General features: G+C 37.7%; 1 protein-coding gene and 1 non-coding gene across 2 annotated transcripts in view; one reads left to right on the top strand and one right to left on the bottom strand.

Annotated features, from left to right (window-relative positions):
* Nucleotides 1–890: 890 nt before the first annotated feature.
* Nucleotides 891–17,176, top strand: part of Parp8 (poly(ADP-ribose) polymerase family member 8) — a 177,573-nt gene continuing 161,287 nt past the window's right edge. The window contains exon 1 of the mRNA XM_015497364.2: nt 891–967. The gene's annotated coding sequence lies outside the window, so the exon portion shown is untranslated. The remainder of the gene's footprint in view (nt 968–17,176) is intronic.
* On the bottom strand, nt 6,758–6,830 carry Trnaa-agc. The gene has a single exon. It is a non-coding gene; the product is annotated as a tRNA-Ala (tRNA).

Genomic DNA, 17,176 nt, shown 5'->3' with positions numbered 1-17,176 from the left:
CGGACCCAGAGCCAGCTTCCTCTTGCCCGCCCGCCGCCCTCCTTCCCAGTTTTCTGACCGCGACTTGTGTGGCTGGGGGTGGGTGAGTTGCACGTCCCCATTCCGGGGTTCATTTGGCAACAGCTGCTGCAACGAGAGTGGGAGCCAAAAGGGGGAAGGGGCGCCAGTCTCTCCTCCCCCTCCCCCCAAGTCTAGAGCAGCCACCAGCGTTGCGGGCAGAACCCGGGTGGCCCGAGCAGAGGTCTAGGCGGAGGGGCTGGGCGTTGTATTCTAGCCCCTGGAGATGCCCGAAGCGTCCAAGTCAGCCTCCCGGGTTCCAGCAGCAGCGGCCGAGCGGGGCGGGTTGGACCCGCCGGGTTTGCGCAATGGGCTGAGCGGCGGTGGCCGGGAATGGAGCCCGCTGCGTTGCGCTGCGCTCCTCTGCTGCGCCTGGCGCCGAGGCCCCTCGGGGCCAGCGCTGGCCGGATCCCCGGCCCCTTTGGCTCCCTGGGTTCTCCGACTGGCAAGGTAGTGCCCCGAAAAGTGAAGTGATTACAAGGGTCCCCGAGGCACACAGCTCTCCAGCCTGGGGGTCGCCTTTCGTCCATTTTGCTCCCCCGAAAGAGGGATCAGATTTTGCTTTCGCAGCCTGAAGCCTGGCGGGGGCCGCTTCCGGCTGCCAGACCGGGAAATTCCCGCCGTTGCCATGGCACCCGGCACTTGTTGCGGGGGGCGGCCTCCCGTTGCACCCGGCGGGGGGTGCGCAGCATCCCCTCCCGTGCGACGGGGAGCCGAGACCTCTCGGCTCTCCAGCCCTCGCCTCCTGCGGGTCCAGGCCTCCCCTAAGCTCCGGTACATAAGGGGTTCAAGTCAGGATTGGGGTTAAAAGAAATCCAGTCGAGGGATAGCTTTTAACCGGACTTTCTGTTTCAGATTTCAGATACTCAGACTCCACCTTTACTTTCACCTACGTTGGCGGCCCCAAAAGGTATTTATGTGAATAGAGTTGCTTCATTTCCTGTTCACACGCTTGTGTTTCCTTTGTTCTTAGCGTATTCCGTGTTCGGGGTTGTTTGCTTGTGTATTTAATTCTTGCCGCTCTTCTTTAGCCAGGTCCCAAGTGTGATGTCCCCACGTTTTATGTAGCAGAGAAAAAATAAATATGTTTGAAGTGTTTCTAAAACCACTCTATGGGCTGTGAGGGAACTCTTCGGTTAAAACTGTTCTGCTACAGTAGTAGATTGCTCTTGAGGCATTCTGTGGTTGATACAGTGAGCCGGTGTAAAACTGGAATGCTGGGTATGAAGTGAAATGCATAAAAGACAAAATATCACAAAATAGTTTGATCACACGTGGTGATTTCCTGGTGAGTTGTGGCTGTATGTTTCCATGTTTTCTGAAGCTTGACATAAACATGTAGCCTGCCCATTCTACACACAGCTCGCTCGCTTTCTTTCTTTCTTTCTTTCTTTTTTAAGGAGGGGTACTTTTTTACATTTAGTTGTAGGAAAGAATTCGGAGAATTTTGTGTAACTGGACTGGATGACTTCTATCTTTGGGGGAAGAATGAGAGGTACACATTTTAGTAGTAAATTGTCAGCTTGAAACAAGCCCAAATCCAATTTTTTATTGAGGAGGTAGAGTTAAATTAAAAGGTAGCAATTCAGATATACCTTGGTGTCTTCATCTGTGAAGTTACGATTTTCTCCTAATCCTTTTTAGGGACAATCATGGTTTAAAAAAGCAATGGCCATGTAGAAAAACTGTCAGATTTTAGCCTAAGGGGGACTCAGCTCAGCCCTGCTGTTAGGACTTGACATTCAATATCATTTGACCACATTCCAAAATATCTCTTAGCTAATGGAAACATTTATGGACATATAAATTGCAAAAAAAACCTTTCTTCTGTAAATACTTTTTATTAGCGTGATATTAGTTGAATCTTTAGAACAGTTATGATCTGTATTCTACAGCTCAGAAAACTTTTAATGAAAAAGTTATCAGGTTTCCCTTATAGATGGTACATCTAAGCCCCAGGTTGGGTATATTATTTACTAGTTGAAAATACAGCAGAGAATCATTGAATTTCAGCCACTTTTTTTGGAAAGAGTAAAATTACTTCATTAAATTTTGTAGTGTACCATCATTTTTATAATGAATGGACAAAGTTAGAGTATATTTGATTAAATTAATACCACTTATACATTTAATATCCAAAGGAGATTAATAAATGACTGTCCTCTGTATTAATTTAACAGTTTAAATGTGCTCTGTGGCCCATTGAAAACATTCTCACACAATTGAGTGGATTCGATCCACTGGGTTCTCTGTCAGAATTGTAGCTGTCCTAGTGCAGTGTGTGCACAGGAATGAGTGGGCTTTTCAACTAATCAGTTTTCTGATTGTAAGATACTTTAGTTCTTTTGGTGTTAGTTTACTTGTCTGTACAACGAGGGGGTAAAGCACACACTTAATCTCTAAGATCTGTTAAATACTGCAGTTAAGATCCTTTATCAGCAAGTTCCTGAACTAGCAGTTCACAAAGTTGGAGGTGGAGAAGGTATGGATGCCTCCAGGAGTAAGGCCTGCATGTTGGGATGAATAATTAACTAATCAAGATAACATCAGTTTTCACTGTTGGAGCAAGTACCAAGGTTGTTCTTAAAGAAATGTTTCCTTTTCTATGTAATTTTCCTAAGGTTTAATGTTTTGCTTTTTCCCCTGGTTTAAATTCTTGGGACTTTGATATCTAATAAGATAACTGGTGAAACTGCATGATTGTTTAGTCTTCTCAAACTTCTTTTACAGTACAACATCAAAAGTTGTTTTAGTATACATAGTATGTTAGATAATCTTTTTATTGTTTGTACTTGAGGACAGCGAGACACTTCTTTTCCTAAAATTTAAAATATATTGTTTTCATTACCTATATTAGAAACTGATATTTAGCTGGGTATGGTGTTGCACCTGTAATTGCTGGTAATCCCAGCAACTCAAGAGGCTGAGGCAGGGGGACCATAAGGTCAAGGACATCCTGGACAATTTAGGGAGACCTTAAGTTTTTATTTTTTATTTTCAAAATAAAAGAAAAAAAGGGCTGGGGATGTATGTGGCTCAGAGGTTAGAATGCCCATGGATTTAATCTCCAATACCACCAAAAACAAAGAAAACAAAACAATATTATCTATTTTCCATACTGAGTGAATACTACCATGCATTTAAAATTAAAATAATCCTGTTTATTTTGATTCCGTGTTCTGTGTGCTTGCCACCTGATAATATTGATTAATAGTGTCCTTTCAGGTAAATTAGACTTAGTTCAGCTTTGAATGAAGTGGGAGTTTTATGGAGAGATAGTACATGATTATCTTGAATTGGATTAAACTGCCTTTTCATCTGAATCATCCACAGAATATTTCAAAAATAATTTTTTTAAACATATTTTTTTAGTTTGTCAGTGGACTTTATTTATTCATATGTGGTGCAGAGATTTGAATCCAGTGTCTCACACATGCTAGGCAAGCGCTGTACCACTGAGCCACAACCCCAGCCCCCAGAATAATTTTTAATTCAAGTTGTAGATAAAACTTAACATACCATTTCCTCTCTCACACTATGAATCACATCCTGTTATAAAATTTGATTTTTCATGTTACTACTAAAAAGAAATACTGAAAAGTTTTTGACCTATTAATTTTTTTAAAAAATATATTTTAGTTGTTGATGGACCTTTATTTATTTTTGTGGTGCTGGGGATTGAACCCAGGGCCTTGTGTATGTGGGGCAAGCTTTCTATTAACTGAGCTATATCCCCAGCCCTGGACCTTATTTTTTTATTTACTTATATGTGGTGCTGAGGATCAAACCAAGTGCCTCAAACTAGGCAAGTGATGTACCACTGAGCCACAACCCCAGCCCCTCTATTATTAATTTTTAAATATTTAATATTTTGTATTTAATTTTTTTGGTATTATTAATTTCTAAAAATGTTTAATGTTTACCATTTAAAATGTTTCTCTGGAGAACAGGAAATGGCAAAGAGGCTATTGTATTAGGGCTGACCAGTGGCTTAGTAAATTGGCCTTTTATTTGGTGGTCCTCTGAGGGGCAAGGTGCCTGTTAACATCTGCTGTTGTGTTTTGGACTTTAGGTGAGGAGTGAGGGGGAGAAATGGTCAGCTTAAAGACTGAGTTAATCTAATTTTTCCCAATAGGAAGGTTGATAGAATTACTATTCTTAGATTTGGATGTGCAAACTGAGCCTCAGAGTTTAATATGCATGGTGGAACTCACTCAGTTAAACGACAGAGCCATGGTGTAAGATCTGCTGTATTGTACTCCTGGAACCTGTGGTTCTTGATGTACATTAGGGTTTTCAACCTTTTTGAGCATGCAGACACTTTAACATTAAAAAAATTAAGCAGATACTTAGTTGAGAGTTGTAATTTTGATATTTGTTGGTTGAGAAATACTTAGTGAAAATGGGGTTAAATATTATTAATTTATTAATAGCGTCAACCTAAGTTTGAAAACCTGTGGTGAATATTTAAGAATACTTAACTCTAGCAGTGGATCTAATAGCATCCCTGGTTGCCAAATTCCTTGGAATGACTCCCAACCATCAGACGTACAGAGACAGCCGTGGTCTTTTTTTTTTTTTTTTTTAAAGTGAGTCCGATTTATTTATTTATTTATTTATTTATTTATTTATTTATTTATTTATTTTTATGTGGTGCTGAGGATTGAACCCAGGGCCTCGCATGCGTAGGTGAGCGTTCTACCACTGAGCCACAACCCCAGCCCAACAGCTATGGTTTTTATCTGGTCCTTCCTCCCAGGAGGTTTGCCAAGAACAGGCCTCTACTGTACACAATTTGAAAGTTAATCAGAATTCATTTCTTTCTCATAATTTGTGATGCTTATGATCTCCTGTTTCTTTCTCTCTTAATGATTATCAGGAAACTCCTTAAAATTCCAAAGGTTGGGGTTCTGGTTCTTCATCTTACTTGTAGTCAGACATGGAGTTAGTGGTAGAAGAAACAGGAGGGATTAAGATGGATGGTGACAGCTACAGAGGGGATAGGGAAACTGAGTCCTAGGGGCCTGTGGTTATCAAAATCAAGGTAAGAGTGAGGGGAGAGCCCTGAGGTTCTGATGCTGACTTCTCTGGGAGCTGTCAGTCAAGAAAGGATTGTGAGAATGGAACTTTGAAGTTTTGAAAAACACAAATAAGAATTGTTGATTGGAAAAAAAAAATCAAAGAATAAGATATACCAAAAAGAAAGAAAAAGCTGGGGGCAGTGGTGCAGGCCTCTAATCCCAGAGTCACCGGAGGCTTAAGGCAGGAAGATCACAAGTTTGAGGCCAGACTCAACAATTTAGTGAGACCTTAAGCAAGTTAGTGAGACTCTTAGAATAAAAAGGTTTGAGGATGTATCTCAGTGGTAAAGTGCTCTGGAGTTTGATCCCAAGTACCAAAAGAAAAAGAAATTTTAAAAACCGTGATTTCTCTGTATTAGAGTTTGTGCTTTTTAGAATTTTTGTAATTTTATGTGCACATAAAATACTTAAATCTAAAGACTGTATTATCGTCTCTAGACCCCTCACTTTTTTAATGCAAGAATATAATATTTATGTTTTTCTTTTAAAAAGGATATGAGCATACATGTTTATTAAATGGATAATTTCCCAGTTAAGGGGTAAGAGTGCATTATAAGAATTCAGATAATTATGTTAAAAGTCGTTATAAAATTTGAAATGTAATATTTGGCAGAATATTTGGGGTTGTCTGCTTGTGTACACCTCTGTTGTACAAATAGACATCCTTCCATGTGATTGTGGATACACTGGCATCCTTTGAAGTGTGCCCTCTGATTGTACTTTCCAAAATTCCTCAAAACACTTGCTACCTCTTTCTCCTGGGCCTTTTCACATTTTGAAACAAATAATCATTTTTGAATGTTGAGATCTTTGCTAAGCCAAATTCTCTTGAGAAGTCCTTCTTGGCACCTCCCTACTCCCCCACCTCCCCATATAATTTTGTTAGGTATTTCTTTTTTTTTTTTTTTGGCAGGGAGTACTGGGGATTGAACTCGGGCACTTAACCACTGAGCCACATCCCCAGCCTCTATTAGATATTTCTAAAACTATGTTGTCACAATGTACAGATGCTTCAGTGCATGTTAAGTCCTACAAAATCCACAGTAAGTTGAAAATATGGTACATTGAGAAAGCATAGAATATATCCAATCATAGCAACACAGTACACTGCAGAGCACTGATTCCCTTTGTGATTAAGTGGCTGATTTGGAACTGCCCACCATTCTAAGAGTATCACACAGCATATCAGTAACCTGGGAATAGATCAAAATTTAAAAATCAAAGTATGGATTTTTCTAAATCTGTATTGCTCTTGTATCATCATACAGTAGAAAAATTTTAAGTAGAAATGTAATATATCAAGGACTGTCTGTATTGTAATTTTTTGTTTACATCTCTTTGATTTTGATTTTAGGGATGGGAACTTTATCCTATTCATTGTGGTTTCTCCATCCCCTAGCACACTGCCTAATATAATATTATATCTCAATAAGTAGATATTGAATGAATATTCAGTGAATGTTAAAGAATGTGGCAGGCAACAAAGAATTTCCTAAACTAAATGACCCAAAGAGCCCTCAAACTGGTGATGTATGTTTGCTTGTTTGTTTGTTTCTTTTTTTTAATGCTTTTAGTTGTAGATGGACACAATACCTTTATTTTGTTTATTTAGTTTGTTTATGTGGTGCTGGGGATTGAACCCAGTGCCTCGTGCATGCTAGGCAAGTGCTCTACCACTGAGCCACAACCCCAGCCCCATGGTGATGTTTCTTGCAGCAGAATTTCATGTGATCCATAGTGACAGAAATTGCCTAGCCAGATTATAAAATCTGTTCTCTGGGTGGATGTTCAAATGTTTTCAGGGACAGACAGATAATAATAGTTTAAAATAATAGGACATTATGGAACCTTGGTGCACTGGTGAATTTGAACTATAAATATAATTCATTCAGCTGAAAATATTAAAATTTAATTTTTGAAAAAATTAAAAAGTCAAGCAAACATTCTGGAGGCTCTAGTCACCTGGGCCCCTAATGTGTTAATTCCACACGTCATGGAATGCAGCAGGGAGAGACAGGTAAGGCCATTTGTTTTCTTTAAACTTCCTTAGAAAAGAGAAGTATATGTGTGCTCAGGATAAGGAAATCATTGCTGTGCTCCTTGTCTACATTATCCCATCCCTGGGTTTGCAGCCAAGATAAATAGGACTGGGAAAACGAAATAAGCAATTTCATCATCTTAAAAAGATTTATCAATTTCATTATGAAAGAAGTGTAGAAATGCTCATTCTAGAAGTCTTGGAATACGAATTATTTTGAAATCATCAAGCATTCTTCAAGATGTCAGAATGAAAAGAGTGATCATTTTTTAAAATAAAAAATCAACATGTTCTTCTTGGCACTTGGGACTTGCTGATCATAAATTCATGTTACATTAGTTATCCAAAATACTGACTTTAAAAAGTGTCTTCCTTGGAGTCCTGGAAAGCTATCTCATAAGTTGGGAAGAGAGTGTGAAGGAAGCTGAATGAGGTGGTGAGGATCTGGATTTTCATATCCATTTTTAAATTACAGCTTCTCTTTTCTGTTCTGTATAAAATTCTGTATAAATTTTTAAAGAGGGTTTCATTGTTAAATGAGGTTTAAAACCACTGATCTAAAGTAACCACCAATTTAACCCAGGTATAGCTTTATTGAAGCTTATATATTAACAAAATGTAAAGTTCATTTATTTCATGGATGAAAGTAATACCACTAATGGTATTTATTGAGCATAGTCTCTGCTGTCCTTCTTCTCTACATTACCTCATCCCTGGCTTCCAAGACAAAGAGGCATTTTGTAAGCTAATACACATTTTATAGCTAAAAAAACTGAGGCCGGAGTAATGAATGTAACTTTGAGTTAGCAACAGACAGAGTAGGAATAAATTACAGTAAAAGTCAATGTTTATGTAAGGTTTAAGGGGCATTGGTTTAACTGGCATGACTAGAATAGTTGGAAATGTTTGGGGATGGGGAGGGATTGCCAGTGGATGTTTGCCAAGGGCAGTGCTGAAAATGCACTGTTTGGCAAGGAAAGTTCCTAAGACCAGTGCTATGCATAGCTGAAAAATTATGTACCCTGACTGTGGAATCCTTATGCAAATATTTGGCTAATCCATTTAAATTCCCCATCATTACTCTCTCCAGCATTTACAAAAAAAACCATTTAAGTGAAATTTCATCAATTCTAAAAATGTTTTGTAATTCTCTGCCCAGATTTGTTTTTGTAGATTGTCTTTGTAGATAAATCTTGCATTACGATAACTGCCACTGATTTAGCCAAGTTATTGACTTGTAATCCCTTTCTTTCTCTAAAATTTCTGAAATCCCATTTTTATATCTCCCACAGGAAAGACTAGTAAAAGGTTTTTTGTTAATAAGACTCATGTTTCCCATTTTATTTTCATGACTTTGTTTTCTCTTCAAGTTATCTCATTACATGAGTAGACACGGACACTGGAATATTTGTCATCTTCCCCTCAACTTGGCATGTTCAAACACACCCTCATTTCCTCTGTAAAAGAAGCTTCTCTCCACAGCTCTGCTCAGGCTCATTTGAACCAGGTGTGGGGATCACAGTCTCAAGTTTCACATGGAACCCTCCTCTCCCTCCCTTCCTCTACTCACACTGACCTCACTGAAATCCTTGTTGGCAGCATTGCCAGTTGCTATCCCTTCCCACATCAACACTGAGTCCATGCACCACTGGCCTTGTCAAATATATTTTACTCTGAGCTATGTCCCTTGGCCTCTTTATTTTTTATTTTGAGACAGTTTACTTAAGTAGTTCTTTTTACGTAGGGGTGAGGGGTGGTGCTGGGGATTGAACTCAGGACCTCATGCATGCTGGGCAAGAGTTCTATCACTGAGTTATATCCCCAGCCCTCCCTAAGTAGTTTAGGGCCTCATTAAATTGCTGAGGCTGGTCTTGAATTTGTAATCTTCCGGCTTCAGCTTCCTGAATTTCTGGGATTGCAGCTTCTGACCCATCCAGACCATTTATACCTGAAGTCTTCCCCCCACCACCCCCTTAGGAGTGGGGATTGAATCCAGGAGCTTTCTAACTTTAAGCCACATTCCCAGCCCTTTTTATTTTATTTTGAGACAGGGTCTTGTTATATTGCCCAGCCTGCCCTTGAATATGTGATCCTCCTGTCTTAGTCCCCCCAGCTACTTTTTTTTTTTTTTAATTTTTATTTAATTTTTTTAAACTTTCTTTTAGTTGTTGATGGATCTTTATTTATTTATATGTGGTGCTGAGAATTGAACCCAGTGCCTCACACATGCTAGGCAAGTGCTTTACCACAGAGCTATAACCCCAGCTCCCAGCCACTGTTTTAGATAGAATTTGATCATTTGCGTCTGTTCAGAAGCTTTCAAATGTGACCATAGTTTTCTCCACATTGACCTTAAATTTCTGTTCTTGGCTTGTAAGAACCACTGTCCCTACCCATTCATATCTGTTTCTTAGGCTTCCAGTTATCAATATGCTTCTGTTTCCTTATTGACCTCCCCGTCTCCATTCAACAACAGTTTAATTAATTTAGCATGCAGCTGTTCAAGGTTTGCTGATAACATCTGCATTTACAATACGGTTGTTTTGGATATGAAGATCTTGGTTTGTATTATCACAAAATCCACTTCATTTTATCTTTCCCTTGTTCACAAATGGTATTTCTGTTTATTAGAATATATAATGTGTTTATACATAAGAAGGATAGAATGAGAACATTAGTAGAATGAGGTGAGAATTAGAGAACAGTGAAGTCTGAGGATAGATGGGATAAGAGGTGAGCAGATTGTCCCATCTATTACAGATTAATGAAAACAAAAACAGCAGTACTAGTCTCTGGTGTGGTTTGTTCGCATATCCGTGATCTCCAGTTTGTGGCTGAGGCCCTCTTGGTATTAAATGGAGGATGACAAATAGTTCAACATTAAATATAAAAGGGAGACATCTATTGAAATCTGTATACAGTCGGGTGAACTTTCCCTGTACAGGAATTAGCAGAGAGCCAGTGCCAGTTGACTTCTCAAGGTTTATTTTTGAACATTTTGAAATGTAGATTGAAAAGATGGATTTGTCAGTCAGCTATGAACTTCTGTGGTTGTTATTTTCATTGTTTTGTTTAAAAAAAAAAACAAGTACAGGTGATGATTCAAGCATCACTTATAAAATATTTACTGTATTTAATATATAGAACCGAGGAACAGAATAATACTGCTTTATTTGTTAGCTTTTCATATCTATGAAGAAAAAAATACATTCAGAAATGGAAAGCAAACAAACAAACAAAATTAAGTATATAGCCTCAATTGTTGGAAGTCAGATTTTAATGTCAGTATTTTGTTTAGAGACTAGAATCCTAGTTCCTATCAGAATTCCTTGAACATAGTAAATATTTTATAATATTTATTAAATGGTGTAATATTTTCTATATTATGTGATAGCATTTCCCAAACTGTTTAATTAGGTGTTAGGGTTGTGGCCAAATATGTCAGGGAAATACTTAAACAATATTTAACGGTTTTAATGGGTTAGTTTTTTTAGAGTCTTTTATGTAACTGTGCATTATGCATATCCAAGAGGTGAATGAAGTATCAGAGTTTTTCAGACTTATTTGATTACAGATCTGGGACTTCTCAAGAGAGTTGTTTTGTGGAAAACACTTTGGCAAACTCTGCTGAGTCTTATTCATTAAAAATAGTTTTTGGGTAAATAACAGTGTAATGGAAATTGAAATTACTGATTCTTATTGAGCACTGAAGAATTTATTTTCAGCAATATTTATAGAAGTTGCTTGATGACAGGGAAGGCTTCGGTTAAAATGCATTTGGCATTTCTTGCTGCTGACTTCTGCATGAGGATTTATTTCTTTGGGTTTCTCTCTCTCCTTAGTTATGTTATATCCATTTATGATAAGGGCTCTCAACTGTTCTTACTGATCAAAGCCCCGATGTTAGCAGAGCCCTCTTTTCAGCATGATTAGAAGTCAGACTCATAAGGAAGTGTTAGATAGATAATGATTTTGTGGAGCAGCAGTACTCATTATGTCTTCTTAAATTCTGTCACTTTGACTGCAGTAGAGTTTCTTAGTGAGCAAACTGTGATGGAGTATACCTTGGAGAAGTTTATGGTGAGGGAAATCTGGAATTTGTCTAAATGTTTCATTTCTTTGATAAATTACATTTTAAAAAATCAATAAGGGTATCTGTTTGGTAAAATCATTTTCCCCAAGTGACCAAACAAGAAATTTTGTGAGGGATTCAAAAACATTTCTCAGACTTATTCCCTGTTAGTCAGGAAGCAGATTTCCTTTTCTTAGGCGGTTTTGGTCATAGAGCTTTTGGGGATACTCCTGTGGACCCAAGGTGAAGCAGATATTTTGAATGATTCCTTTTAAGGTAGCGGTATATTTATTTATTTATTTATTTATTTATTTATTTATTTATTTATTTTCCCCCCACAGTGAAGGGGGATCAAACCCAGGGTCTTGTGTATGCTCGACAAGTATTGTATCACTGAGCTAAACCCCTAGCCCTGGTACAAGTGTTATATGGGAATGCTTTGCAGTTTTGTGATTCAGGAGGATAACAAGGGCACCTCTAGTAAATTCTAGGGTTTGTTTTTTGTTTTTTGTTTTTTGGGGTGGGGGAGAGGTACTTGTGGATTGAACCCAAGGGTGCTTCATCACTGAGCTAAGCCCCTAGCCCTTTTTATTTTTTTATTTTGAGACAGGATCTTGTGAAGAGGCTGAGGCTGGTCTCAAATTGTGATCCTCCTGCTTCACTCAGTCTCCTGAGTCTTTGGAATTACAGGTGCATGCCACCTTGCCCAGCAGATTCTAGGCTTCTTAATTTGAAAGGCAGTGAGCAGAATCTTAGCTAAATGAATTCTTTGTTATAAAGCTCTATAGTTTTCCAGTCCATATGTCTCAATGTCATTCATCTTTTTTTTGAATCCAGAGGAGCTTTACTACTGAGCTATGTCCCCAGCCCCTTTTTGATTTTTATTTTGTCTCACTAAGTTGCTTAGGGCCTCACTATGTTACTGAAGCTGTCCTTGAATTTACAATCCTGCCTCAGCCTCCCTAGGAGCTGGGATTATAGGAATGTGCCACAGTAACCAGTGCACGTCATTGATCTTCTTAAGAGCAGAGTCTTAGATTGATTGGGAGAACTAAGCTGAATGCTGAAATCTGCCCGATGGATAAAAGCTATGCAGTCATCATTTCTCATTAAAATGCACCACAGCTAGACATGCAGGGGAAAAAAAAAAGTCTTCAGCTGAAAAGCAGTTATTACTTTATTATCACCACAGAATTTGAAATGATTTCTACAGTGAATGGTTGGATGTATTTTTACTCAGCTGAGAAAAAAGCTTGAAATAATTCACTGTAAGTCAAATTCTTTTTATTTCTATTTATTTTTATCTTTGAGTTTTTCTAGAGCAGTACGTCCTTATGGGGAAACTAGCCTAGCATAGTGATTTCAGTGAGTATTAATTAGGTGATATCAATAAGACTACTGTTTTCACTCCATATTGATGAAACATGGGCCAAGAAAAACTTTAAATTTAATTTTTTGAAATCATTAGTTGGATTTACAATGATCTTTGTTGTTGACTTCCTGTGCCATTAATTAAATATTTCTAGTGTCTTCAATTCTTTTTTTTTTTTTTAAATACATTCTACTGTCATGTATATCTACCTTTATTTTATTCATTTTTATGGTGCTGAGGATGGAACCCCCCACACATGCAAGGCAAGCACTCTACCACTGAGCCACAACCCCAGTCCCGTGTATTCAATTTTTGATATTTAATATGCCCAGAATCCTTTCAGCTGTAGGTATCTGTCAGGGAAAAAAAATCTAGTTATGGCAGATAATCTTCACTAAAGATTTTTTTTCTTCTTTAAACAGAGAAATGATAGTTCTAGCCTCTGGAATGCATTTTGGAAAATGTTACATTTTAAATTTAAAAGTCTAAGGCCAAGACATTTTCAACTTCTAGATAAGGATTCTGATCTGTAGAAAATTGTAGTTTTTTTTTTTTTTAATTTTAAGCATATAAATTTGAATCAGATAAATGTAAAATTAGCTAATTCTTTTTATTAAGTAAAAGTGCCTTGGCACAAAACTAAAGTGGATAACCAATATAGTTTTGGTATGTATCTAATTGCATGGAAGCAAATTAATATTTTATATTAATGGAAATCTACCATCAGTTTTATTCAGATGTAGATTTTAAAACTAAACCAAGTAATAGTTATTTAGTATTTCAAGAAATGTTAGTAACTACTACAAAAATTCTATGCCTACTAATTCTCCCTCCCCCTTTTGTGGTGCTAGGGAAGGAACCCAGGACTTTGTGCATGCCACCTACCACTGAGCCATCCTCAGCCCTATGCCTAATAGTTTTCTGGTAACCATAGAAATAATACTGAATAATACTAGTCACTATTCAAAAGAAGTCAATTAGGAATTGATGGTATAACGTTTCTGTTGTTGAATACTGAGCTTAAATGAGACCTGCTTGAAATGTTTCTCCCCCCTTTTACATGCACATACCTATAAAATTTGTTGCAGTTGCAATGTGTTTTAGGACCTACCCTTGCCCAAAAGTACAAAGATAACATTGTACACTACATTTTCAGACCTTAAGTATAATTAAGAATATAATAATATATACCTATATATCTGGATAGATATGTAGATATAGAATATGAAAGAGGAGATTAGGGATTCCAGAGGTGGGAAGCATTAATTAATTGAATTACTTTGGAGTTTTTTTTTTTTTTTGTGGGGGGGGAGAGAGATATGTTTTCAAAAAGAAGTGTCAAAACTGCATTCTCTATTACCGCTTTTAGAACCACCATACACATATAGAGTTGGTTTTGTGTCTCTGGGTTTTGTGTGTGTGTGTGTGTGTGTAGGAGGCGGGTACTGGAAATTGAAACCCAGGAGCTCTCTACCACTGAACTGCATCCCCAGCTCTTTCTGGTTTTGATTGTGAAACAGGATCTCACTAAATTGCCCAGGCTGGCCTCCAGCTTGGGTCCTCCTGCCTCAGCTTCCTCAGCAGTTGGGATTAAAGGGATGTACTACTGTGCCTTAGCTACATAAAATTCCTTATGAATATAAATTGGACTGAGTTTACTGGCTGAATTTACAGTCAAAACAATAAAAACATTTTCAGGGCTTATGAAATTGCATGTTTTTCGAAAGAAAAGTTGCAAATATTGGGTGTTTTAAGATTATTTTAAAATTATTTATAATTCATGATAATAGAGTGGTATAACACTCTAGTGCTAATATCTAATCAATCAGTGAATTAATATCATTATTTCTCTTAATTAATCAATTAAATTATTCTCACTGAGTCGTGACTTTATCATCTGAGAAATGGCAGGAATTTTTCAGGGCTTTCAGGATCTGAATAGTGCACTGGGTATGGAGGATCCCAGGATGACCCAGATGGCTCAGCTAGAAGGACTCATAAGACTCAGAAATATCTGCTGTACTCATGGTTTATCACAGTAAAAGATTGAAATTAAAATCATCAAAGGACAGATGTTTTGGGGACAAAACCTGGGAGATACTGGGCACAGACTTCCAAATGTCCCCTCATTGGAGTCACATATGTGCTTAATTCTCCCAGCAACAAAGTGTGATAGCATTTGCTGATGCAAGTGTTGTCATCCAGGGAACCTCACATGAGCCTTGGCGTTCAGGTTTCTCTTTGTGGGGTCAGCCAGGCATATGCAGTACCTTTGTGATTGACTTTAGCTATTCAGATGCCAGGCTTCCAGAGCAAAAGCAAGTTTTCACTGCAAACCATCTTTGTTAGTACAAACTATCTGATCAGTGTTGTGTGGCCCAGAACCTGGGCAAACAAAATCACTCTTACCAGTAAAATATCCCAAGAGCTCACAGCTCATTTTTTAGGAGCTGGCAAAAATGGCTAGTCCTAAAGACAGTCCTTTCTTAGGAACTTGCAGGGTTTGAGTACCCAGGTCTGCTGAGTTAACCCTTTCCTGCACAGATGCTGACAAGTGTTCAGCACAGGGCCATGCCAAGAACGCAGCACTTGTTATTCTCAGCACCAGTTCAGTTCCAGTTCCTGGAGACTGTGAACAACATGAGCAAGAGAACAAGGGAAAAATAATTGCCATTTTGTGAGCATTCACCTTGATTTGAAAAGAGAAAATTTTCTTAATTTAAGGTGGTACTAAAATGTAAGATGTACTATCTTGAATAATGATTTGTAATTAAAAAACTACATTAAATATATACAAAAGTAAAAAAAAAATCAACAGCATACATTGATTATTTTTAATTGCATATATTCTTTATTTTCAGTGTTTCAAAGTCCAGGTTGAAACCTTTGTTATTTTCAGTCTGAAGATTCTCTAGACTCACTTTTGGCCTTTACCAGATCCCTGCAGCATTCCTGCAATAATGCTTTTCCTTTCTCATGGTCTGTGTTCCTAATCTTCATCTTTACCTATAGCTTTAGAATATAGAGTTGTTTTTTTGTTTGAAAAATTCTAATTTTGGTCTACATTTCTTCCTTGGTTAATTTTGTATTTTTTTTCCTTTCTTTAATTGAGGTATATATCATTGAAAATTAAATAGTGTCTCTGGAAAATTTACTAAAACAAGGCCATGAGCCATTTTCTTGGAGGTCTCTCATGATGTACCAGCCTTCCCCATCCTTTGAGAGACTGGGTATGTTCTGATGGCATTTGCAGTTTCTGCTGGATTTTCTTGCATTGCTTGATGTGATAATCCTCTCCAAAGGAAAAGAGAATCTTTATTTCAGCGCTGCTTTGTAGCTTTACCCAATAGGGTAAATGGTGATCCCAGTAGTGACCCAGGAATGACAGTCAGATGAAGTGAGATATTCTGTTGAGAGCTAAGTTCTCATTTTTGTTGACAACGATAGATAAATATCACAACTTCCTCCTAACAGTGGTTAGGAAGTTTCTTTTTTGTTGTTAATGACTGAACCCAGGGTGCTTAACCACTGGGCCACATCCCCAGCCCTTTTTTTATATTTGATTTTAAGACAGGGTCTCACTAAGTTACTTAGGCCCTTGATAAGTTGCTGAAGCTGGCTTTGAACTTGTGATAATCCTGCCTCAGCCTCCAGAGCTCCTGGAGAAAGTTTGTCTTGATACATATTTTAAACATATATAGGTAGAAAACATGAATCTTTTAATCAAGAAAATGTAAAAACTGAGTTAATGTTTGAGGAAAAATATTAATGCTTACTTGAATAATTAATATGGAATACACAAAAGAGATACAAATATTTCCTAATTCCTGCTTCTAAATTACTCTGAAATTTTCCCCAGCAGATTTCTCATTTACTATGAATATAGAATATCTGGAGAAGCTGTTAGAAGGAAAGGGTAGCTGGAGCAATCTTCATGTACATTGATAGGCCCAGCTTGGGCTGCCTCAACATTGACATTTTTAAGTAAAATATCTGCTTGATAATTTAAACTATTTTAAGCAGTCTGATAAAGGGAAAAATGTTCAGATTCTATGAGAAGAGGGTATTTTGGGACCCAAGGGTTCATTGTCAGGCTGCTTTCTTCATTATCCTAAATTACCGATTGGTGCCCTTTATTTTCCTATTTTATATATATATATATATATATATATATATATATATATATATATATATATATATATAATAACAATATTACAATTCCCCTCTCTTGTGCGCATACTCTACACATGTCTACAAGCTTCCGGTTTTTCCCTTCAGTCACAGTGAATGGTGGTTGTGGAGGTGTTATATCAGGTGAGGTGGGAAACAGGAAGGGCGAATGAACTTGAGATTATTTGTAAATTTACTGTTTAGTGTTCCTTCATTCACTCTGCTTCTCTCTTTCTGTGATACACAGTATCACACAAGATGGGCATGGAGGCCCACACTGTAATCCCTGCTCCTCAGAAGGTAGGATTGCAAGTTCATAGACAACCTCCGTGATTGAGGTCATGTCTCAAAACACACACACACACACACACACACACACACACACA

The sequence above is a fragment of the Marmota marmota genome, unplaced genomic scaffold (assembly GCF_001458135.2).
Source record: "Marmota marmota marmota unplaced genomic scaffold, marMar, whole genome shotgun sequence".
In the NCBI taxonomy this organism is placed as follows: Eukaryota; Metazoa; Chordata; class Mammalia; order Rodentia; family Sciuridae; genus Marmota; species Marmota marmota.
The sequence above is the reverse complement of the archived record's forward strand: the minus strand, read 5'-3'. Positions and strand labels throughout refer to the sequence as shown.